Source organism: Stenella coeruleoalba (genome assembly GCF_951394435.1).
Source record: "Stenella coeruleoalba genome assembly, chromosome: 13".
NCBI lineage: Eukaryota > Metazoa > Chordata > Mammalia > Artiodactyla > Delphinidae > Stenella > Stenella coeruleoalba.
The window spans coordinates 43956255-43981793 of record NC_137159.1 but is presented as its reverse complement, the minus strand read 5'-3'; the positions used below and the strand labels follow the sequence as shown (position 1 = coordinate 43981793).

The window sequence follows — 25539 nt, the reverse complement described above, 5'->3', positions numbered from 1 at the left end:
CAATGCAAGACGGTTCCCTTTCTCCACACCCTCTCCAGCATTTATTGCTTGTACATTTTTTGATGATGGCCATTCTGACTGCTGTGAGGTGATAACTCATTGTAGTTTTGATTTGCATTTCTCCAATGATTAGTGATGTTGAGCATCCTTTCATGTGTTTGCTGGCAATCTGTATATCTTCTCTGGAGAAATGTTGATTTAGGTCTTCTGCCCATTTTTAGATTGGGTTGTTTGTTTTTTTGCAATTGAGCTGCATGACCTGCTTGTATATTTTGGAGATTAATCCTTTGTCAGTTGCTTCATTTGCAAATATTTTCTCCCATTCTGAGGGTTGTCTTTTGGTCTTGTTTATGGTTTCCTTTGCTGTGCAAAAGCATTTAAGTTTCATTAGGTCCCATTTGTTTATCTTTGTTTTTATTTCCATTTCTCTAGCAGGTGGGTCAAAAAGGATCTTGCTGTGATTTATGTCATATAGTGTTGGCTTATGTTTTCCTCTAAGAGTTTTATAGTGTCCAGTCTTTCATTTAGGTTTTTAATCAATTTTGAGATTATTTTTTTGTATGGTGTTAGAGAGTGCTCTAATTTCATTCTTTTATGTGTAGCTGTCCAGTTTTCCCACTACCACTTATTGAAGGACTGTCTTTTCTCCATTGTATATTCTTGCCTCCTATATAAAAGATAAGGTGACCATATGTGCATGAGTTTATCTCTGGGCTTTCTCTCCTGTTCCATTGATCTATATTTCTGTTTTTGTGCCAGCACCATACTATCTTGATTACTTTAGCTTTGTAGTATAGTCTGGAGTCAGGGAGCATGATTCCTCCAGCTCCGTTTTTCTTTCTCAAGACTACTTTGGCTATTAGGGTTCTTTTGTGTTTCCATACAAATTGTGAAATATTTTGTTCTAGTTCTGTGAAAAATGCAATTGGTAGCTTGATAGGGTTTGCATTGAATCTGTAGACTGCTTTGGGTAGTATAGTCATTTTCACAATGTTAATTCTTCCAGTCAAAGAACATGGTACATCTCTCCATCTGTTTGTATCATCTTTAATTTCTTTCATCAGTGTCTTATAGTTTTCTGCATACAGGTGTTTTGTCTCCTTAGGTAGGTTTATTCCTAGGTATTTTATTCTATTTGTTGTGGTGATAAATGGGAGTGTTTCCTTAATTTCTCTTTCAGATTTTTCATCATTAGTGTATAGGAATGCAAGATATCTCTGTGCATTAATTTGTATCCTGTTACTTTACCAAATTCGTTGATTAGCTCTAGTAGTTTTCCGGTAGAGTCTATAGGATTCTCTATGTATAGTATCATGTCATCTGCAAACAGTGACACCTTTATTTTTTCTTTTCCGATTTGTATTCCTTTTTCTTCTCTGATTGCTGTGGCTAAAACTTCTAAAACAATGTTGAATAATAGTAGTGAGAGTGGGCAACCTTGTGTTGTTCCTGTTCTTAATGGAAATGGTTTCAGTATTTCACCATTGAGAACGATGTTGGCTGTGGGTTTCTCATATATGGCCTTTATTATGTTGAGGTAAGTTCCCTCTGTGCCTACTTTCTGGAAGGTTTTTATCATAAATGGGTGTTGAATTTTGTTGAAAGCTTTTTCTGCATCTATTGAGATGATCATATGGTTTTTCTCCTTCAATTTGTTAATATGGTGTATCACATTGATTGATTTGCATATATTGAAGAATACTTGCATTCCTGGGATAAACCCCACTTGATCATGGTGCATGATCCTTTTAATGTGCTGTTGGAGTCTGTTTGCTAATATTTTTTTGAGGATTTTTGCATCTATGTTCATCAGTGATATTGGGCTATAGTTTTCTTTCTTTGTGACATCTTTGGTTTTGGTATCAGGGTTATGGTGGCCTCATAGAATGAGATTGGGGGTGTTCCTCCCTCTGCTATATTTTGGAAGAGTTTGAGAAGGATAGGTGTTAGCTCTTCTCTAAATGTTTGATAGAATTCGCCTGTGAAGCCATCTGGTCCTGGGCTTTTGTTTGTTGGAAGATTTTTAACCACAGTTTCAATTTCAGTGCTTGTGATTGGTTGGTTTATATTTTCTATTTCTTACTGGTTCAGTCTCAGAAGTTTGTGCATTTCTAAGAATTTGTCCATTTCTTCCAGGTTGTCCATTTCATTGACATATAGTTGCTTGTAGTAATCTCTCACGATCCTTTGTATTTCTGCAGTGTCAGTTGTTACTTCTTCTTTTTCATTTCTAATTCTGTTGATTTGAGTCTTCTCCCTTTTGTTCTTGATGAGTCTGGCTAATGGTTTATCAATTTTGTTTATTTTCTCAAAGAACTACCTTTTAGTTTTATTGTTTTTTGCTACTGTTTCATTTTTCATTTACTTCTGATCTGATCTTTATGATTTCTTTCCTTCTGCTAACTTTGGGGTTTTTTTGTTCTTCTTTATCAAATTGCTTTAGGTGTAAGGTTAACGTTTATTTGAGATTTTTCTTGTTTCTTGAGGTAAGATTGTACTGCTATAAACGTCCCTTTTAGAACTGCTTTTGCTGCATCCCATAGGTTTTGGGTCATCGTGTTTTCATTGTCATTTGTTTCTAGGTATTTTTTGATTTCCTCTTTGATTTCTTCAGTAATCTATTGGTTATTTAGCAGTGTATTGTTGCACCTCTATGTGTTTGCATTTTTTACAGATTTTTTCCTGTAATTGACATCAAGTCTCACAGTGTTGTGGTCAGAAGAGATACTTGATACGATTTCAATTTTCTTAAATTTGCCAAGGCTTGATTTGTGACCCAAGATATGATCTATTCTGGAGAATGTTTCACGAGCACTTGAAAAAAAAGTGTATTCTGTTTTTTTTGGTTGGAATGTCCTATAAATATCAATTAAGTCCACCTTGTTTAATGTGTCATTTAAAGCTTGTGTTTCCTTATTTATTTTCATTTTGGATGATCCTTCCATTGGTGAAAGTGGGGTGTTAAAGTCCCCTACTATGAATGTGTTACTGTCGATTTCCCCTTTTATGGCTGTTAGCATTTGCCTTGTGTATTGAGGTACTCATACATTGGGAGCATAAATATTTACTACTGCTATATCTTCTTCTTGGATTGATCCCTTGATCATTATGTAGTGTCCTTCTTTGTCTCTTGTACTAGTCTTTATTTTAACGTCTATTTTGCCTGATATGAGAATTGCTACTCCAGCTTACGATTTCCATTTGCATGGAATATCTTTTTCTATCCCCTCACTTTCAGTCTGTATGTGTCCACAGGTCTGATGTGGGTCTCTTGTAGACAGTATATATATAGGTATTCTTTTTGTATCCATTCTGCCAGTCTATGTCTTTTGGTTGGAGCATTTAATCCATTTACATTTAAGGTAATTATCAATATGTATGTTCTTATTACCATTTTCTTAAATGTTTTGGGTTTGTTTTTGTAGGTCTTTTCCTTCTCTTGTGTTTCCTGCCCAGAGAAGTTCCTTTAGCATTTGTTTTAAAGCTGGTTTGGTGGTGCTGAATTCTCTTAGCCTTTGTTTGTCTGTAAATGTTTTAATTTCTCCGTCGAATCTGAATGAGATCCTTGCTGGGTAGAGTAATCTTGGTTGTAGGTTTTTCCCTTTCATCACGTTAAATATGTCCTGCCACTCCCTTCTGGCTTGCAGAGTTTCTGCTGAAAGATCAGCTGTTAACCTCATGGGGATTCCCTTGTCTGTTATTTGTTGTTTTTCCCTTGCTGCTTTTAATATTTTTTCTTTGTATTTAATTTCTGATAGTCTTATTAATATGTGTCTTGGTGTGTTTCTCCTTGGATTTATCATGTATGGGACTCTGTTCTTCCTGGACTTGATTGACTACTTCCTTTCCCATATTAGGGAAGTTTTCAATTATAATCTCTTCAAATATTTTCTCAGTTTCTTTTTTTTTCTCTTCTTCTGGAACCCCTATAATTCGAAAGTTGGTGCGTTTAATGTTGTCCCAGAGAGTCTCTGAGACTGTCCTCAATTCTTTTCATTCTTTTTCTTTATTTTGCTCTGCGGTAGTTATTTCCACTATTTCATCTTCCAGGTCACTTATCCATTCTTCTGCCTCAGTTATTCTGCTATTGATTCCTTCTGGAGAATTTTTAATTTCATTTATTGTGTTGTTCATCACTGTTTGTTTACTCTTGTGTTCTTCTAGGTCCTTGTTAACTGTTTCTTGTATTTCCTCCATTCTATTTCCATGATTTTGGATCATCTTTACTATGATTACTCTGAATTCTTTTTCAGGTAGACTGCCAATTTCCTCTTCATTTGTTTGGTCTGGTGGGTTTTTACCTTACTCCTTCATCTGCTGTGTGTTTCTCTGTCTCATTTTGCTTAACTTACTGTGTTTGGGGTCTCCTTTTCATAATCTGCAGGTTTGTAGTTCCTGCTGTTTTTGGTGTTTTCTTCCAGTGGCTAAGGTTGGTTCAGTGGGTTGTGTAAGTTTCCTGGTGGAGCGGACTGCTGACTGTGTTCTGGTGAATGAGCCTGGATCTTGTCTTTCTGGTGGGCAGGACTGAGTCTGGTGGTGTGTTTTGGGGTGTCTGTGAACTTATGATTTTAGGCAGTCTCTCTGCTAATGGGTGGGGTTGTGTTCCTGTCTTGCTAGTTGTTTGGCATGGGGTGTCCAGCGCTGTAGATTACTCGTCATTGAGTGGAGCTGGGTCTTAGTGTTGAGATGGAGATCTCTAGGAGAGCTCTCACCGATTGATATTACGTGGGGCTAGGAGGTCTCTGCTGGACCAATGTCCTGAACTAGGCTCTCCCACCTCAGAAGCTGGGAGTGCAGAGTTTATTGAATAACAATTAAATAAAATGAAAATTCAGTTCCTCAATGTACTAGCCACATTTCAAGTGCTGCATAGGCACATGTGGCTGGTGGCTTTTGTATTGGACAGTGCCTCCTGGCCATACTTGATTGGAGCAGCAGCAGCCTTCTAACCACAGCTCAGCCAATCAGTTTCTCCCTTCCAGGAATTTGAATTTTGAACTGAGGTACGTACACAGAGATGGGAAAAGTTTGGCTCTGAATCATGTTAGTGGCAGAATTCCACAAGAAACGTTTGTGAGCAGCTGTTGTTAGGGTCCCCAGAGCTTCCCTGCCTTCTGCCCTTCCAGAGGCCTGGTTGGTGGTTCAATTCTTCTTTGGATTCTGTGAGAGAGCCTAATATATTTCCAGTAAGTTTTTATTTTCCCTTGAGCCATGTCAAGCTGGTTTCTGTTACTTGTAATGACATTAATAAAAAAATAAAATAAACAAAAACTCATAACAAATTTCTTTAAAAGGAGATGCGTAAGAGTACATAATTATGCAGAAGGGTATATACATTTATGCAAAACTGCTTTGAATACCTTAGAAAAATCATAATTGTCCAGGCTATTATCAACTCTCAACAGAATGGAGCAGTATGTAGATGATTCAAAACAGTAAATTGATACAAAAAGAGCATCTATTTGATTCTGGAATGCATTTGTGTGAATTGGGGGTGGGGATGGGGGCAGAGCAGAAACAAGATACAGCTTCCTGATTGTTTTACAGAAAATTTAATCAGCATGAATTCTCCAAGAATGACGTTGATCACACAGCAGGTGCTTGATAAATGCATGTTGATTAATTGACTTAGAATACACCAGCTGTCGGTGAAAGAATGTGATCCACAATCAAACCACTTGACAGAAGAAAGCCAGGATGGCTTTTAAAATTAGTAACAATGTGGAATTCTACATGCAAATAATCCAGAGATGGTATTGCTGTGTTTGGGTATCTTCCTAGATGAGAAGAAGATAATCATACTCTGCTTTGGGAGGAAGGTATTTAGTGTTTAAGGCTGTAAACCTAGGTAAACATATTCTCCAGTCATTTGCTCCCAGTATCTGGAAGGCCCTTAGGTTGCATACACCACATCTGCGGGAACGAGGGGGTAGGAGAGGCAGATATAATTATAAATGATCTCTCCTGATCCTGGGGAGTTTTGATTTTCATCCCTTCTCAGCATCAGATAAGCAATACTTACATTTCACAGGGTAGAAAAAATAAAGTTAAAAAAAGTTTCAGAATACCATGTTTAAGTGGATGGAGGTGAACTTAATTAAGCCTCTAGTATTAGTACCCGTTTACAAAAAGTATCAGAATAAAAATACACACAGGGATACAATCAGCCAAATCCAGAATATGGAAAATCCTACAGAACAAATGACCTGGTATTTTCAACAAAGAATAAATTCTATAATTACCATATATTATAAATGGCACAATTACATTGGAGGGTAGTCGTGCCTCTGGTAGACCGTGTTTTAGGGTGGGTTCCCTCCACACAAATTCTAGCATGGAGAGTTGCATGCAGAACTTCATTAGAGAGATACCTCTGAGTGGGTAAGGAAGGTGGGACTGAACAGTGGAGAAGCTGACCCTGGTGAGGTTTCAACTGAGGCCTCAGTCATCCCATGGGGATTTCTGGAGGGGGGATGACCCTTCAGAGTTGTCCCAAATTGAGGCAAGGGGCCAGATTTTGTATTCATTTGATATGCGCTTCCTCCTAGTAGGGGGTATAACCTTGGGAGAGGCAGATCCCTGCAGCCAAGAGGTGTTCCCACCAGGGGAGGTGGCTGTGAGACAACAGCAGTCAATATTCCCAGCAGCCTGGGGATGAGAGTGCTGGCCCTGAAGGACTCTCATTGGAGCACAATAGTATTCAGTTCAATGCAATGTGGTATAAAACAGAATTAAGTTTTGAGATTATTAGTGACAGCTAATCTTTAACCCATAATTTGCACAATAAGAGCTATTTTATTTAAAAATTCTAATGGAATATCACTGTACCATAAAAATTCTGGCATTTAGTCAGTGGCTATAGGGAAATAAACTATTGTGTTATATTCACTTGTTAAACACTTTAGTTGTACTGCCAGTTTTGGAACACTGGGTTGGGGGACACTTTGTTCATTTGCTTCTCAGGCTGCCATAGTTGTTCTCCTCACTGGCCTTTCCTTCCTGGCTTCCTCTGATGACTTCTCATATCTGGCCTGTGAACTTTGGAATGCTGTAAGGCTTAGTTCTTAGACGTCCTTTTTTCCTTTTTGAAAAAAATCTTACCATCATTTCCTAAATATTCCCATGCAGACTCATGGCTTTAAATATCATGTATATTTAAATGATGATGATTCATAGATATTTATCTCCAGCCTAGTCCACTTCCCTGAACTCCAGACTGGTACATCTAGATACTGGTACATCTAGACAGCCAACATCTCTACTTGATTATATACACACTAGTTGGTTATCAACACACATCTTAAACTTGACGTTGTCAAAGCAAGTCCCTTACTTTCTCCCACTCCCATCCCCTGCAAAACTGCTTCCTCCTGCTGTCTTCAAATACCTCAGCAAATAACAACCTCACTCTCCTGGCTACTCAAGCCAGAAATCTTGGACTCATTCCTGAGTATTTTAAAGAAAACTTTGGACATTATGTCAATTCACTCATAGATACTTCATTATACATCTCTAACTGATAGAATTTTTTTCCCCAAGTCATCATCATGCCTAACAAAATTAATGTTATTGTTTAATATCATTTAATAACTGGTCTATATTCAAACGTCCCTAAGTTTCACAAAGATGTCATTTTACAGTTGCCTTGCTCAAATTGGGATTGAAATAAAAGAGAAAGTCAATAAACAAATATGAAATATGTCAGGTGGTAATCAATACTGAAAAGTAGGGGGGTAAATAGTACAGAGTAGAAGGGACTAGTTAGTTGGTCGGCTATTTAACCCAGAGTGCTCAGGAAAGGTCTCTCTGATAAAGTAACATTTGAGTTTAGAATAGTGTTTTAAGGAAGAAATGAACAACTATGTCATATGATGCAAATGGGTTAAATGCAAGGTGAAGACTCATTGTTTAGAATTAGGGAAGTAACCATCAAAAAGCCTTGAAACAGAAACAATTAAAAGTGATTCCAAAAAAAAAAAAGTGATTCCTCCTGGGAAATCGAATTAGGGGTGGGAGGGGATGGGACAGTAGACTATGGTTTCATCATAAGCCCTATTACATTTTTTCCGTGTGTGATTACTGTGATAAAATGTTTTAAAATAATGACATTTTAAGAAAGCAAGAATGGGTTACAATTCATAGTGCCTGTACAAGCACAATAAAAACCTGGTGTTTGAATTATGTCAGTTTCACAGTGATTCCAGAGTGGAATTGGTTATTACAGGATCTACCAGCAGGAACAGCAGAGGAGCCTCATGTAGAGGGGGAGGGGAGAGGGGATGCTGGAGACGGGGCGGGGGAGGGGGGTGGAGAGAAATAAGCTTACTGAAATAAAAGGTTTGGCCGTTAGAGTAATTTTGAGTATGGTACAGTGTATTAATCATATTATTCGCTATCCAATTGTGTCTTAGGAACTTGAGCCAAAGCTCTGGGGAAAGACGGCTATTAATTTAGAAAAGAGTGAAATCTCTGGAGCCTCTGAAGGTGTGAGATGTGCAACGCAGCACTGCTCTGTGGGCGTCTGGAGGTAGCAGGAGATATTGCTCATGGCTCAGCAGACTAGGGACCCAGGCTTCAGACGTACCAAGAAGGATCCTCCTGGGAACCCCAGGACTCCTTGCAGAAGCCCATTAAATACCTGGTGGATTTTGAGAGCTGAGGTCTTGCATTGCTGTGGGTGTAGGCTAAGCTAGAAAAATACTGTTTTCTTAATGTTATCATAACCCCTAGCAGCCACAGGCTGGCATGGCCTGTAAAAACGTGATCAGCATAGCTGATTTTGTAGAAAAAGCATTAAGGGAGACAAACAGTATTTTATCATGATTAAAGATACATTTAAAAATGGAAACATATATGCTATAATGGTAAGTCTCAGATGTAATCCAACAATAAAACAGAATTTTGAATTGACAGAGATGCAAGGATAAACCTTTTTGGTTGAGGCATTATGGGGGATAACATGGGGTTAGATTCTACTATTGTTTCCTACTATTGATTGCCCTGCCTTTGAAAGGATTATGTGATCAGGTTTAGCCTTATGACTTGCATTGGTCTAAGGAATGCATGGAGAAGTGATGTATGCCCCACATCTGAGCAGACGCTTTAAGAGACATCCTGTGGTTCACCCATGGAACAGCGTGTCTCACATAGAGGCTGTTCCTTCAGTCTACATCCTGAAATAAAGATCCCAGAACAGAGCTGTAGCCAACAGGTGCAGTAAAGGAGCACTAAACCATTGCTGCTGTAAGCCACAAGGATTAGGGGGATGGTTTGTTCCACAACATAACCTAGTGAAAGCTAACTAATACACAGTATAATCGTCAAACCCTTTTGCTACCAATACCTAGAAAAGCTAACTGAGTTATAATAAACATAATTTTAAATTCAAATTTAAACTCCACCAGGACCTCAAATTAAGGGGATACTAAAACAAAGGGTAAGTGCTTGAAATGATACTGCAGCTATGAATAGTAATAAGGAAAAAAAGAGAAATGCAATAAATTAACACAAAAAAATCTAGAAAAGGAAATGGGTAATATCTTAAGAACAAGCACAAAAAGGGAAATATTAAAAATAAAAGCAGAAATGAACAAATTGAGCAATAGAAAGCAGAACACTAAATACATGTACCCAACAACTATATCTATTCATTTAAAAATTGTTTCTAAAATGTATCCCTTCCCTGTTGTGGTCCCTCTCTCTTACTGTTAGGCTTAATTTACAAACTGTCATGGATTTGATTTTCGCTTTGAGAAAACGAATACATTTTTAGTATGCCAATAAATAACATTTAATAACAATGAATTAAGGTTACATATAGAAACTATTTAAATTCTGAACAAATTCTGCTTCCTTTAAAAATGAAACCGAATTGGGACTTCCCTGGCGGTCCAGTCATTAAGACTCTGCACTTCTGCTGCAGGGGGTGCGGGTTTGATCCCTGGTTGGGGAACTGAGATCCCACATGCCATGAGGCGTGGCCAATAAATAAATAAATAAATAAAAGAAACAGAATATATTCTCCATCAGAAACTCTACATCTTGACCATAGAGTTGTCATGATCAAGGTCAGTGTTTTTCAGCTGAAGGTTGCAACCTGCTAGTGAATCATGAAATCAGTTTAGTAGGTTGAAATTTACACTAATAAAATAGAAGAGAATAGAATTGAAAATATCAGAGTGTAATACATGTAGTAAAGCTAAATACTGGTTCAAGAAACATTAGTTTCAATTATATAATTTGTGTGTGTGGGAATGTGTCTATGTCCTAGGTTGAAATAAAAATGTGTATCTTACTGTGGGTGGGCGGGAGTCAAAAAAAGTTTGAAAGTCACTGATTTAGGTCCCTGAAGTTGAAAGTAATGTTCAAAATATTTCACAACTGGTTAAGTTGGGTGTAGCCCAGTCAGAACTAAAGCTGGGGACTTCTGTGGTGGTTCAGTGGGTAACACTCTGCACTCCCAGTGCAGGGGACCTGGATTCGATCCCTGGTCAGGGAACTAGATCCCACATGCATAACGCAACTAAGACCCGGCACAGACTAAATAAATAAATAAATAAATAAATAAATAAATAAGAACTAAAGCTGGCTGCTGTGTTGGGACAGGGCTCCAGGGAACTTCACCATGCCAGGGGTTACCCCTTTGTTACTGGATTGAGAGTCCCAAGAGGAGGGTCAGGATGGCTGAGGCAGCAGTGGGCTTGGGGCAATGGCTTTGTAGGTATATCAGTTTTCTATTTTTGCAGTAACAAGTTGCCATAAACCTAGAGGCTTAAAATAACACAAATTTATTATCTTACTGTTCCGTAGGTCAGAAATTAGGCACAGGTCTCACTGACCTGAAGTCAAGGTATTAACACAGCTATCTTTCTTTCTGGAGGCTCCAAGAGAGAAACTGCTTCCTTGCCTTTTTCAACTTCTAGAGGCTGCTTACATTCCTTTATTTATGGCCCCCTTCCTCTGTCTTCAAAGCCATCAATATGGGCTTCCTTGGTGGCGCAGTGGTTGAGAATCTGCCTGCCAATGCAGGGGACACGGGTTCGAGCCCTGATCTGAGAGGATCCCACATGCCATGGAGCAACTGGGCCCATGAGCCACAACTACTGAGCCTGCGCTCCACAACAAGAGAGGCGACAACAGTGAGAGGCCCGCGTGCCACGATGAAGAGTGGCCCCCGCTTGCCACAACTGGAGAAAGCCCTCGTGCAGAAATGAAGACCCAACATATCCAAAAATAAATAAATAAATATATAAATTTATTTAAAAAAAAAAAGCCATCAATATTACAGCTCCCCTCCACCCTTCTTGCATGGTCACATCTCACTCTAATCACAGCTGAGAAAAAGTCCACTTTTAAAGACCCATGTGATTAGATTGAGCCCACTGGATAATCCAGAATAATCTCCTTATTTTAAGATCCTTAATCGCATCTGAAAAATCGTTTTTTGCCATTTAAGATAACACTTTCACAGGTTCTAGATGTGCAGGAAATGGACATCTTGGGGACCATCATTCTTCCTACCACCATAGGTATGAAAATGTCTCGTTATTTGAAGAAACAGCACAGCCACACCTGTGCAGACTGCCTGACTGGAACTAAGTGCAGATCATCTGTGAAACGACCCCTCTGGAATCTCTATGCAGTTCTCTGTGACTGTGTCTTGAATGTTCACCCTATTATCTCCAAGAGGAGAGAGGGTTAAGTTTAAGTTACACAAACCAATATAACTTAATCCACTGCTTTCACCTTTCCAGTATTTTCCTAGGAGGATTAACTATGAAATGGGTTGACTACTTCAGACCCAGGAGAACTGGGAGAGAATGGTGCACAAACTTAAGAAAAGTATCTGACAGAAATACTCTTCTTTTTATCATGTGAAAATTTAAATATACATATGAACTTATTTCCATATTAATTTTCATTGATCATATAGTATGCATTTCATGATGACAGCAAGTAGCAGCTTTAAAAAAATGAAGCTCTAGAAAGATATTTCAACTTTAATAATTCTAAAACATTTCATAATTCTGAAAGAAGTTTCTAGAACAGCACTGCAGAGTGGTATCCCACAAAATATAGTCATAAATTTAAGATACATATATATTATATATGTATATATAATATATATACACGCATGTCCTGGCAGGAGCAAAGTTCATTTTAAAAGATAATGCTCTACATTCATAAGATTTAAAAAATTAAATTTGCTTTACTACAGAGTAGAATTTTCAGAAGAATCTTTGAAAGGATCTATACATGTTTAGTCATAGAGTAATCATCCTGCCCAGCATTGCTCATTGAATGTTTCTTATGCCAACTAACAAAATAGGAATTAACTCATTTTTGAGTCATATAAGCCATAAAGCCCCAGTGAACTCTAATAAAGCATTTTGTGAATCAGAGTGAAAGTGGTGGAAATATAAAGAAGTTAAAAAAAATTCCACATCAGGTATCAACTGATGGTAATGTGAGCCTTTTACAAACTCTAGTGGATGTGCCTGGATGGAATTTGAAAGGAAGTTAATTTGGGGACGACTCTATTTGGCTGTTTCACTTGTCTAAAGACACTGAAGGTGCTAATTTATGTAGCTTTGTATTTTTGCTGACTCATTTTTCTTCCATTATACAGGAGAATTTGCATATAATTAGCAAGCTAGATTCCTGCCTCACCCCCAGTTTCTTATGAAACTCATTGGCTCTTGCTACTCAGACAAAAAGAAAGGTTTTTATTGTTGCCCTACCTCCACCCTCAATTTTAGAGACAAAATATTTTTTTATTAGAAAGAGGAAGCCTTTTGCAAAATCCATACTGGCCTTTCATCAAGTTAATTATCTATGTGTCTGCCCCTGGACCTGTTCTGTCCTGTCCATTCTTCCCCTTTTCAACCATCCTTGACTCTCTGTCTTGTGCTAGTACCATCTTAATAAGTCTCAAAAGCAAGATTTCCCAAGAAATGAAGGGAAAGTGATTATTGCTATACACTTATCCAATCCATTCAGAAGTAATTTTATACCAAATGTAATTGATTAAAATGATTAAGGATCTACCTGAGAATATTACTGTGCCAATTATTTTTCTGCTGGCACAATGCCATACTCTCTCTCCCTTCTGTATTCCATAATCGTAGGGGCTAGAAGCCTGTAACTCCATTCCCCAGAATCCTTTACTAACTGGCTACCGGTCAGGTTTGGCCAATGGGAGTCACTGGCGGGAGAAAAGAAGAAGCCATTTTAAGACTGGTACCAGTGGTAGAGGGGTCTCAACAGCAGATTCAGCACGGGCCACAGGGTGCCCGTTCTGTGGAGGTGGAGTTCCTGCACGGCTACCCAGTAACCTCTGGCAGCAAATGCAGCTGCAGGGCTCCAGCCTAAGCATGGTGGTAGCAGCCTTCTCAACTCTGGGTAACATTCCTTCTTTTTTCTTCTAGCCCTCCCAACACCTTTGTAACCATTTCTTAGAATTAAATCCCTTTCTGTTTGAACTACATACAGTGGTTTCTGTTTTCCTGACTGGACTGATTGAATGATTATAGACCAAATTATTTCCTAAAGTATCAGAGCTTTGGGAAATTGCAATGTTTGTAAGTGAAAATAGTGGAACATTTCTCTGGAAACCACTGCTCCCCATGAACTGTTATCAGGCAAGTTTTACACAGTTCTTAGTCTTAAGCACATGAGGCTCCACACAAATGTAATGGATCATGGAGTTTGAATCCTGTTTTTGGGGTACAAATGAGATAGCCAGTGCGTGGTTTGGATACCCTGAACATTGGCTATGGGCATCAGTGAAAGTCCTTGGCCTATGGGTAATACAAATAGCTTGGTTCATCTGCTGTTCAGATACTCCAGACTAAGATCTCAGGGTCTGGTAGTTCCCTGAAAATTCATTGAGAATATTTAGTAATTTGCAAGTGGGGAATTTCCATTTTGGGGAGAGGAATACAGAATACTTTAAAAAAAATTTATTTATTCATTAATTTTGGCTGCATTGGGTCTTCATTGCTGCGCGCGGACTTTCTAGTTGTGGCAAGCGGGGGCTACTCTACATTGCGGTGCACGGGCTTCTCATTGTGGTGGCTTCTCTTTGTTGTGGAGCACGCGCTCTAGGCCCACAGGCTTCAGTAGTTGTGGCACGCAGGCTCAGTAGTTGTGGTACATGGGCTTAGTTGCTCCCTGGCATGTGGGATCTTCCCAGACCGGGGATCGAACCTGTGTCCCCTGCATTGGCAGGTGGATTCTTAACCACTGCACCACCAGGGAAGTCCCCAGAATGCTTTAAAGAGCTCAGAAAAATGTTTGGAAATAGGTGGATATATAAAATTGAAATAACATTCATATGTACTAACAATACTCAGTTTGAAATATGTAATTAGAAAGGAATCCTAATGTGTAATAGCAGCAGATATGAATATATGTTAATGAACTTTAATGGAAAATATATCACCAATATGAAGAAAATTAGATCTTCCTGAAAGATATTAAGTACAAGAAAAGTAGTACCATATTTTAGACTAATATTTTAATAATGCCATTCTCCTACCAATTAAAATACTTAAAGCAAATAGGCAAAATCCCAATTTAAAATACTTTCAAAGAACTTGATAAAATAATTCTGAAATTATGTGAAAAAATAAACAGGTAGGGAATTCCCTGGCGGTCCAGTGATTAGGACTCCACGCTTCCACTGCAGGGGGCCCGGGTTCCATCCCTGATAACTAAGATCCTGCAAGCCATGCGGAGTGGCCAAAAAAAACCCCAAAACAATAAAACAAAAACAGGTAAAAATAGTTAGTATCCTTAGCCATCATAAAAAATTATCTTACATTACATTAACTTTTAAATGAGGCAATCATACAAAAATAGATAAATAAAAAGGATTGTCTCATGTTTTATATTATTTCCTGTGTTCACACTATTATTTTGTTAGCAAAATGTTTTCCTAAGAAGCAAAGAAAACTTAAATTTTATATCATGAATTGTGAGTTGGTGGGGACCAAGGTGATAAGATTGCATTTTATCAAGAAGCTAGACTAATCTTCTCAGTTACTGATCTGAGTGGGGTGTAGCATCTCCTTTCTGAAGAGTTTGTGAGTCACTTCTTTCATCCCTATTAGAATGGACTCAACCACCAGACTCAGCATCTTTATAGAAACTTGTTCTTTTAAGTACCCAGCCAGTCCAATATTTCGATGTTTTCAGTATCTGGACTCCAGTCACAAATAATTTCATTTAAAATTAGCCTTTTAAAAAAATAGGTGGCTACCACTATTCTCAACTACTAAAGCTTCTGACTTGAATGATGAATTAATTTATTAAATGATGAAGCTTTAGCTTCAAATGAGGGGTTATTCCAATCTCTCTAAAATAGTACTTTGCAATCTGTTAATCAAAAGATAATTAACTGAAATCATTCCCAGATCTTATTAGGTCATTTGAAATCATAAAACTTGTCAAGTATACATTCAGATTGCTGCTATAGAAATACAAGAAGCAGGACATGTAGGATTGTTACAATAACATAACCACCAAATCTTAAAATTTTAATAATAGTGGCACTGGATGTGGAGAACACATGTAAAACTGGTGTATACTGAAGTGCACATTTTTAGAAAGTTTAAAGTATAATTTGGCTTCATCTTGAAAAGCAGTTCAATGATATAGCTGCAGTTTCCTTACTGAAGTGCCAATTCTATTTTTATAAATTCTCATTAAAAATTTTTGCAAATTCTTCTTGATCATACTTTACCCATGATCATCTTACTGTTATGATTCTGATATAATTATCCATCATTCTACATGGCAAAATGTTCATGTCCAATTTTTAAAGCAAATCACTTTTTTTTTTAAAGAAAGTACCAAAAATTCAGTAGGTTTGGATACAAAATTACAAAGACACCTAACGACAGAGCTAAAAGCATGTAAACAAAGTGGAACAACAACAACAGCAAATGCCAAGACAGGAAAAACAGAATACGTCTCAGAATGGCGAAAGAAGGTGGCTCAGCTGGGAGGTAAGTATTAAACCAAGTTTTTAAAATGCAAGTGTATACACAAAAATAAGCTCAAAATGGACTAAAGACCTAAATGTAAGGCCAGAAACTATCAAACGCTTAGAGGAAAACATAGGCAGAACACTCTATGACATAAATCACAGCAAGGTCCTTTTTGACCCATCTCCTAGAGAAATGGAAATAAAAACAAAATAAACAAATGGGACCTAATGAATCAAAGCTTTTGCACAGCAAAGGAAACCATAAACAAGACCAAAAGACAACCCTCAGAATGGGAGAAAATATTTGCAAATGAAGCAACTGACAAAGGATTAATCTCCAAAATTTATAAGCAGCTAATGCAGCTTAATAACAAAAAAACAAACAACCCAATCCAAAAATGGGCAGAAGACCTAAATAGACATTTCTCCAAAGAAGATGTACAGACCGCCAACAAGCACATGAAAGAATGCTCAACATCATTAATCATTAGAGAAATGCAAATCAAAACTACAATGAGATATCATCTCACACCAGTCAGAATGGCCATCATCAAAAAATCTAGAAACAATAAATGCTGGAGAGGGTGTGGAGAAAAGGGAACCCTCTTGCACTGTTGGTGGGAATGTAAATTGATACAGCCACTGTGGAGAACAGTATGGAGGTTCCTTAAAAAACTAAAAATAGAACTACCATATGACCCAGCAATCCCAATACTGGGCATACACCCTGAGATAACCATAATTCAAAAAGAGTCATGTACCAAAATGTTCATTGCAGCTCTATTTACAATAGCGCAGAGATGGAAACAACCTAAGTGTCCATCATCGGATGAATGGATAAAGAAGATGTGGCACATATATACAATGGAATATTACTCAGCCATAAAAAGAAACGAAATTGAACTATTTGTAATGAGGTGGATAGACCTAGAGTCTGTCATACAGAGTGAAGTAAGTCAGAAAGAGAAAGACAAATACCGTATGCTAGCACATACATATGGAATTTAAGAAAAAAAAATGTCATGAAGAACCTAGGGGTAAGACAAACCTACTAGAGAATGGACTTGAGGATATGGGGAGGGGGAAGGGTAAGCTGTGACAAAGCGAGAGAGAGGCATGGACATATATACACTACCAAACGTAAGGTAGATAGCTAGTGGGAAACACCCGCATAGCACAGGGATATCAGCTCGGTGCTTTGTGACCGCCTGGAGGGGTGGGATCGGGAGGGTGGGAGGGAGGGAGACGCAAGAGGGAAGAGATATGGGAACATATGTATATGTATAACTGATTCACTTTGTTTTAAAGCAGAAACTAACACACCATTGTAAAGCAATTATACTCCAATAAAGATGTAAAAAAAATACAAGTGTAAATAATTTTGGAGAAGTGAGCAGAGACTGATATTGATTCTCAGTTGTCAAAATACCAGCAAGTGAAATTTATTTATGCATAATAAGGAAATGTTTAGTGGTGAAAACATTCTGGATTTTTTAATGTATCCCTACTAATTAAATTTTGTACCTTGAAAGCTGGGCTGTCCAGTTTGGTAGCCACTAGCCACAAGTGGCTATTTAAATTTAAATTAATTAAAAATAAAAATTTAGTTTCTCATTTGCACTAGCCACATTTCAAGTCCTCAGAGCCACAGTAGACATTGGACACAGAAACAGAACATTTCCAACATGGCAGAGAGTTCTGTTGAACAAAGCTGTGATCTGTCAGAAGAGCCATAATGAATTATGAATATTATTCATCTGGAAGCTTACCATAACTATTTGCCATGAGCTACTTCTAGAGGCAAGATGTACACCTAGATAAAACAAGAGTCAAAATTCTTTATTGCCTTTTTCTTCCCCCCCAAGAAATACACTTCCTTGGAATATTATTATCTACCAGTACCTAAGAAATGCAATAGCTTATTGTGAAAAATATATAGGCAGCAACTTTTGACTTGGTATAACATTTCAGATGCTGAATCACTAGGCATAATTTTCTTACCATGATTGAGCAGAACAGCTGAGAAAAATAAAGGATTTTGTCTGCTTTATGTAATAGTATAACCCAGAGCACACTCAGACAGAGATAATCTTTTATAATGGGTTTGGCAGGCATTTCTTTAACATGTTGGGGTGGGGGAAATAACCTTTATTACAGTTCTTTAAGGTTTTGAATTATAAAACATGTTTAATACAAGCATTTGTTTATTTTCATTTAAATTTAAAAAACTGCATTCTTTTCTGATCAGCCTTAGAAACATAATAATAATAAAATAGATAAAAATCATTACATATTTATTCCAGAACATAAAACAGAGAAAATGATTGGGTGTTATCCAATTCTTTTATGAGCTAAACATAGCTCCAACACTATAATCTAATAAAGATGTGACACGGAAAAAAAATTTAGACAGACCTAACTTATGAATGTTAGACACAAAATAAATAAAATGCTAGCAAATCTAGTTCAAAATACACTAAAACTTTAACCCATTGAAATCAAGGAGAATTTACCTTAGACTGGAAAGCTGACAATACGAGAAAGCATTAATAAAATAACCATATCAATTGATTAAATAAGAAAAATCATATGATCCTCTCAGTAGATGCTAAAAGGCCACCAGGTGAAATTCAACATCCATTTATATTCTTAATAAAAACATATTACTATATAAAATTAAAATAAACACGATGAGTGTCTATTCCAAATAAAAAGTCAGTTAAACATACTAAAGATACATTATTTATCATTATTAAATATTTCATATTTTATGCCATTTTTAGCCAATGTAATGAAGTATGAAACAGAAATAAGAGAAATAAATAGTAGAAAGGCAAGCACAAGAATTTTGTGATGCTTTCCAGATTAAGTAATTCCACAGCAGGGCAATTAAAAAGAACTAACTCATAGTTATTTCTTAATAAAAGAAAGCAGAGTAAATATTAACCCTGCAGAAGTCAATATATTTCTATGAAATTGTCAAAATCCAGTTAGCATACATGTAAAATAAACCTGTTCCCAAGTGAAATTTTTAATGAGTGATGTGCATGATCTTTATAAGGAAAACTGTAATCTTTAGTGAAAGATATAAATGGAGACAAATAAATGGGGAAAACATGTTCTTTCATGGGAAAAATAAATAGTATGAGGATCTTACTTTTTTCAAATTAACTTATAATTCTGATGCAATTCCAATTAAAACATTATTTTTGGAGTCCTAGAGATTCATAGAAAAAAATGAAAATATAAAAGATATTTAATCTGATAATAAAATGCATCAGATAATAAATGACATTACTATCAGATAATTAAATACATCACTATGGTTTAAAACAATGCCTTTGACTAATCTGCCCGACCCCCCCCCCCCCACCCCCGCACTACTAATAGGAAACAAAGTTCCCTAAAACCTTTGGGCCATCCTGAAGCTGGGTCTTGGTAGGCATAGATTTCGTCTCCTTTTTCTTTTTCCCCGTGGTCTGCCATCTGGTGGCCTCAATTAGCAACTACGTTTTCACTGCTGCAAGATGCCTAGGGTTGGCTGTTACCCTTTAGTTTACACTTGTTCTAGTTAGCCAAAGAATTAGAGTTGCGTGCCTGAGTCAAAGGGCACTAAATGACATCTTCCAATATTACGTAAAAGAACTCTATATAAAATGACATAATGGGTTTGGAAAAAATGTTGGTAATTGTTGAAGCATGGTGTTTCTTTGGTGTATGTGCAAATCTGTATAATAGAAAGATAAAAAGAAACAAAACAAATATTGCTTTCGGGGCTTCACTTGGTGGCACGGTGGGTAAGACTCCGTGCTCCCAATGCGGGGGGCCCAGGTTCGATCCCTGGTCAGGGAACTAGATCCGCATGCATGCCGCAACTTAGAGTTTGCATGCCACACACAACTAAGGAACTCACATGCCACAACTAAGGAGCGGGTGAGCCGCATCTAAGGAGCTCGCCTGCCGCAACTAAGACCCGGAGCAACCAAATTAAAAAATAAATAAATAAGAGTAATATTCTTTAAAAAAATTATTGCTTTCACAAACATAAATGGCCAATTAATATATGAAACATCCTCAGCCTCATTAACAATTAAACATTGGTAAATTAAAACAAGAAATTTTTTTTTTACCTTTCAGATTAAAAAAAAATCACTAAAACACTAACGTTTCTGGTGCTGAAAAGGTGTGGAAATATAAACACAATCTTTTGGTGAGAGTGTCAGTTTGTATTGCCTTTTGGAGGGCAATTTGGTAATACTGATGGAAAATTTTATTGTTCCAAAAATGTTTCATATCCTTACACCCAGAATTCTAATTCTCTTTTATGAAATGACTTGGCAAGAATGCAAAAATACATGTACATTGATGTTTAATGTAGCAATGTTTATAAGAGCAAAATATTATAAATGAATAAGATATTCATTTTAAAAAGGTACATCTAGGGATTCCCTGGTGGCGCAAGTGGTTAAGAATCCGCCTGCCAATGCAGGGGACACGTGTTCGAGCCCTGGTCCGGGAGGATCCCGTGTGCCGCAGAACAACTAAGCCCATGAGCCACAACTACTGAGCCCGTGAGCCACAACTACTGAAGCCCACGTGCCTGGAGCCCGTGCTCTGCAACAAAAGAAGCCACCGCAATATGCCCATGCACCGCAAGAAAGAGTAGCCCCCGCTTGCCTCAACTAGAGAAAGCCCGCACGCAGCAACAAAGACCCAAAGCAGCCAAAAATAATAACTAAAAATAAAATAATTTATTAAAAAAAAGGTACATCTGTATAATGGAATACCATGCATCCATTTGAAAGAACAATTTCTTTGTATTAATACTGAAAGATCCTTGGAAAATGAAGTAAAAGCAAGTTAGACAAATGGGAATGGCCTCATTTTGCTTAAAGAAGATAATAATATATGTCAATAGGCACATTAAAAAAATCTGGAGGCCAATAACCAAACAATCACAGTGACTTTTTTTTAGGTGGTAGGAAAAATAGAAGACTTTCACTTTCTTCATTGTGTAGTTCTATACCGTTTGAGTTTTTTTCAATATACATATACAATCATCCTTTGGTATCCATGGGGGATTGGTTCAGGACCCCTGTGGATATCAAAATGTGTGGATGCTCAAGTCTCTTATGAAAAATTGCATAGTATTTGCAGTATTTGTGTATAACCTATACATATCCCCCTTTATTTTAAATCATCTCCAGATTACTCCTAATACCTAATGCAATGTAAATGCTATGAAAATAGTTGCCAGTGTGGCAAATTCAAGTTTTGCTTTTTGGAACTTTCTGGAATTTTTTTTCAAGTACTTTTGATCCACATTTGGTTGAATCTGAGGAAGCAGAACCCGTGGATATGAAGGGCTGACCATATGACTTTTCCAACAGAAGGAGTAATAAAGATAACATTTAAAAATGAATAGATAAAAGAGTGTTCCCCTGCCATCCTTAAAAAATATTCCATTTTTAAGCCCGCTTCCCTACTGCCTCTGACATCAGGATGGTTCCCAGTCAGGGTATCTGATTCCACCTCTTCTGAAGGTGGAAGAGGCTTCTGTCATCCTTTTTTGCTTGAGAGACTTGATCTCAATGTTCTGGGCTCCAAATATGAACCTTGAAATTTTCTTTATCATCTTTCCCAGATATTCAAAACGGGACTAAAGCAAATAGGACACTCACTGGCTTCCTTACTATGCCAGAAGCCCAAACTATCAAGTTTATCAAGTCCAAACTAGTGGCCTCCACAGTGGGTCCACAAAATTATCCATTGGCACTCAGGGAAAAAGTATTAGAATTTCAACCTATATATTTTTATCTCATCCTTTGTTAATTTCAATTTTCAACTTTTGTTTTTTTTAATTATACAGTATACAATTGTTTATATTCATATATGTATATGTACAGGTCCATAAGTCATTAGTAAATATATATTCAAATATTAAGAGGAGTATTCAAAATTTTTTTTACTGATGAAATATCTGGTCAAAAAAATTTAGAGGCCATTTAATTTAGGCTATAGCTGCTTTTAAGAGAGAGAACTAAAAGCAGATCTAAGATGCATATAAACATGTTCTATAAATTAGACATCCTCCCCAAAGTCACTAATATAGTAGTTAAAAGAAAAAGAGAAAATAGATAAGAAAACACAATGGAAGACAAATGCAAGAGTCAATTTAGCACATAATCCAAGGTAGAAGGGAAGAGAAGAAAGTAATATAGCAAAATTATCTACATATACACAAATAAGACAATGAAAAAACCTAATGACTAAAGAAACGGAGGTGAAAGAAAAAGAGTAATTCACACAAAGATCCTGAACATTTAGAGATGAAATGAAAATAAGCAAACTATCATACAGTTGGAATTTATAACGTACCGTATCTGGAGCTCTTGGTTTCTAGCATGGTGCTTGGCACACAGTATGCACTCAATGAGTAAAGAAAGGATTCTAAGCCATGCCATTTCACACCAAATGTATGTGCTGAGTCACAATCTGAAAAGTCATTGTATTTTCATTTCTTTGCTGTTATTTTAAATCAAGTTGTTGAACATTTTATAGATTATGAGCAATAAGACATTGAAAAGGGAATGGAAATTCTGTGATCCTACATCTGCAAATGCAATAAAAATCTAAGGATTCACTGGAGAATTTGAAGATATGGCAGGTAATTATTTATTTGCCAACCCATGGAAACCTCCTCCATCCCTTTGCTGTTATATAAACCAAATAATCAAGACTATTTGGAAAGAAACTATAATTTAGAACTTCTAAAAAGTCTTTCTATAGCCAGAATAAAAGCAATTTAGAGGATTAAAGCAGTGACCTTTTTTCCCTTCTTTACTTGAAAGCTGAATTCATACCATTTGAAGTAGTAATTAGGTAGTTCATTAGAGCTGTTTTATATGTTCTATAAATTACATATGAAAATGACACTTCTGTTGCATTGGTATTTTTAAGCTTATTGCTAATAATAACTTTAAGCCATCTGATCTAGAATGCAAGCATATTTTGCTAAAGTTAAAAAACCCCCACTTTGCCAGTAAAAACCCCACCTTTACTGTCTCCCGCAGGAACAGAAAAGAGAAATGGATTGTTTTCAGGCGAATATGAGGCTCTATGTACTCCAGTCATAATTCACATGTTCATCAAATACTCATTGTGGGTCTCTTAGGGCAAACCATTGTGTTGGAGTTGGAGATACATTTGTGAAATTAAAGAATTTATGTCCTCTGGAATTTACAATCATTTCTCTAGTCCTCCCCTGACTAAATTAGCAATCTCCCAAGTATCTGAGATGTATTTGTGCATTTGTAGGGACATGTAGACTCATGGATATAAAACAATAATAAAAGGGATAAGAATTAGCATTTAACCATGATGATTGCAGAATGCACAATACTTCCTCTTAAAACAAAACCAAACTCCATAGGTACATGTCTTTAAAAACTGCTTGCTGTATGATTTAGCAATTCCACTTTCAGGAATTCATTTTCACAAAGTGGTAAAGATTAGGTGCAAAGATTTAGTTACAAGGATGCATTTATTTTTAAAACAGTGCAAGAAACAGCCTAGGTAAATACGGAATTGTTTAAATAAATTGTATTATGTTCACACAAAGGAAATGAATTGCTTGTGTACCGCTAAAATTTGTATGTTGAAATCTTAACCCCTAAAGTGATGATATTAGGAAGTGGGGGTCTTTGGTAGGTGATTAGGTCATGAGGAGCCTTCATAAATGGGATTAGTGTCCTTATAAAGAGACCGTGGTGAACTCCCTTACCTCTACCACCTGGGAGGACACAGAGAGATGATGGTGGTCTATGAATCAGGAAGTGGGCCTTCACCAAATCAGCTGACTCCTTGATCTTGGGTTTCTCAGCCTCCAGAACTGTGAAAAAGAAATTTCTGTTGTTTATAAGCCCCCTAGACTATGGTATTCTGTCACAGCAGCCCAAGCTAAGACACTAGGTAACATTAAAAGGGGTCATGTAAACATGGAAAACCTTCTGTGATATATATCATAAAATTAAAATTGGAGGTTACCTTGTTGCTTAAGTGTCAAGTACAGAGAAGTGCAAGCCCTGACTTTGTGCTGACCCCAGGCAAGAAATGTGACCTCATACAGTCTCAGTTTTCCCACCTGTTATGGGCTGAATCATGTCCCCCAACATTCATATGTTGAAGTTCTAACCACAGTACCTAAAAATTTGACTGCATTTGGAGAGGGGGCCTTAAAAGGGATTATTAAGTTAAAATGAGCTCATTAGGGTGGGCCCTAATCCAATACGACTATGTAGGGAAGGAGAAAACCTTTCTTCTACTCTCTTAGGTTTAGTCATTGGGGCCTATGAATTAAACTGACGAAAGTCAGATTGATGGGAGAGAAGGCATACAATTTTATTAATATTTACAACTTTATATGCATGGAGGCTTCACCAAAAAGAAGTGAAAAAAGTCAAAGAGCAGAGAGACTTGTGGGCTTACGTACCATTTTAACAAAGGGTAATAAACTGTGGAGAAGTGACTAGACAAAGGAAAGAGGACTTGGGCTTCTAGGGCTGACAAATTGTGCGGAAGTGACTTGTAAATACATGGGGAAGGAGTGGTTAAGATATCTTTGAATGGAAGACAAGGGTTATTTTAGTAGAGTCTGTTTATGCAGACTCATCCCAGAATTGACTCCTCGTCTCCAGTGATGAGTGTTCTCCTCACCTCTGCCTGGTACAGGGAAAGTAAGTAGGTTTCTCATGGGAAATTTATGTCCTGTTTTATGCAGATGGAGGAGAGCAGAGAGCTATTTCTGCATCTGCTGTTTCTCAGCTGCCTTCAGCTCAAAATAACCAATATGCCAAAGTGGCATATTTTAGGGTGTCACATTCTGATCCCCTTCAACTGATGTCCTTATAAGAGGAGGAAATTTGGACACAGACAGGTAAAGAGGGAAGACCATGTGAACACAGTGAGAAGGCAGCATCTAGACACCAGGAAGAGAGGCCTTAGAAGAAACCAAACCTCCTGACACCTTGAAGTCAGCCTTCTAGTCTCCAGAACTATGAGAAAATAAAATTCTGTTGCTCAAGCTATTAAAATCAGAAACAAAGGGAGACTGGCTTTGAAAATTCCCTTAGCTAATAAAAAGAGTTGTCATACAAACAAGGCTTAATTTAGTTTGTTGTGTGAGACCTACTTGACCTGGGTCATTTCTTGTTTATGCCTCTGGAAATCATAAGTGAAACTTGAACTGTTCCCCAAGGTTGATATCAGGTAATCACTGACAAATTCCCTATTGTTTAAGAAAATTCTAATATTATAACCAATCATTGTAAAGAATAAACGGTCACTGCTTTCTCATTACATAAGCTGCTTTATAATAATATACCCCTGAGCCTCATTCCATGTTTTGGTTTAAGAGCTCCTGGTCTGCAAATTGTCTTTTTGATGTGTGTACAATAAACTTTAACTAATTACTACTTTGGTGATTCACTGGTTTTACTTTGACTATTTCTTAGCCTTTGACAAAGCTACCCAGTCTGTGGTACTTTGCT

General features: G+C 37.1%; 1 protein-coding gene across 1 annotated transcript in view; it reads right to left on the bottom strand.

Moving 5' to 3' along the window:
* CCDC88A (coiled-coil domain containing 88A) overlaps positions 1–25539 on the bottom strand; it is a 190799-nt gene that overhangs the window by 162539 nt on the left and 2721 nt on the right. Inside the window, exon 2 of the mRNA XM_079940521.1 lies at positions 23775–23882. The gene's annotated coding sequence lies outside the window, so the exon portion shown is untranslated. The remainder of the gene's footprint in view (positions 1–23774; positions 23883–25539) is intronic.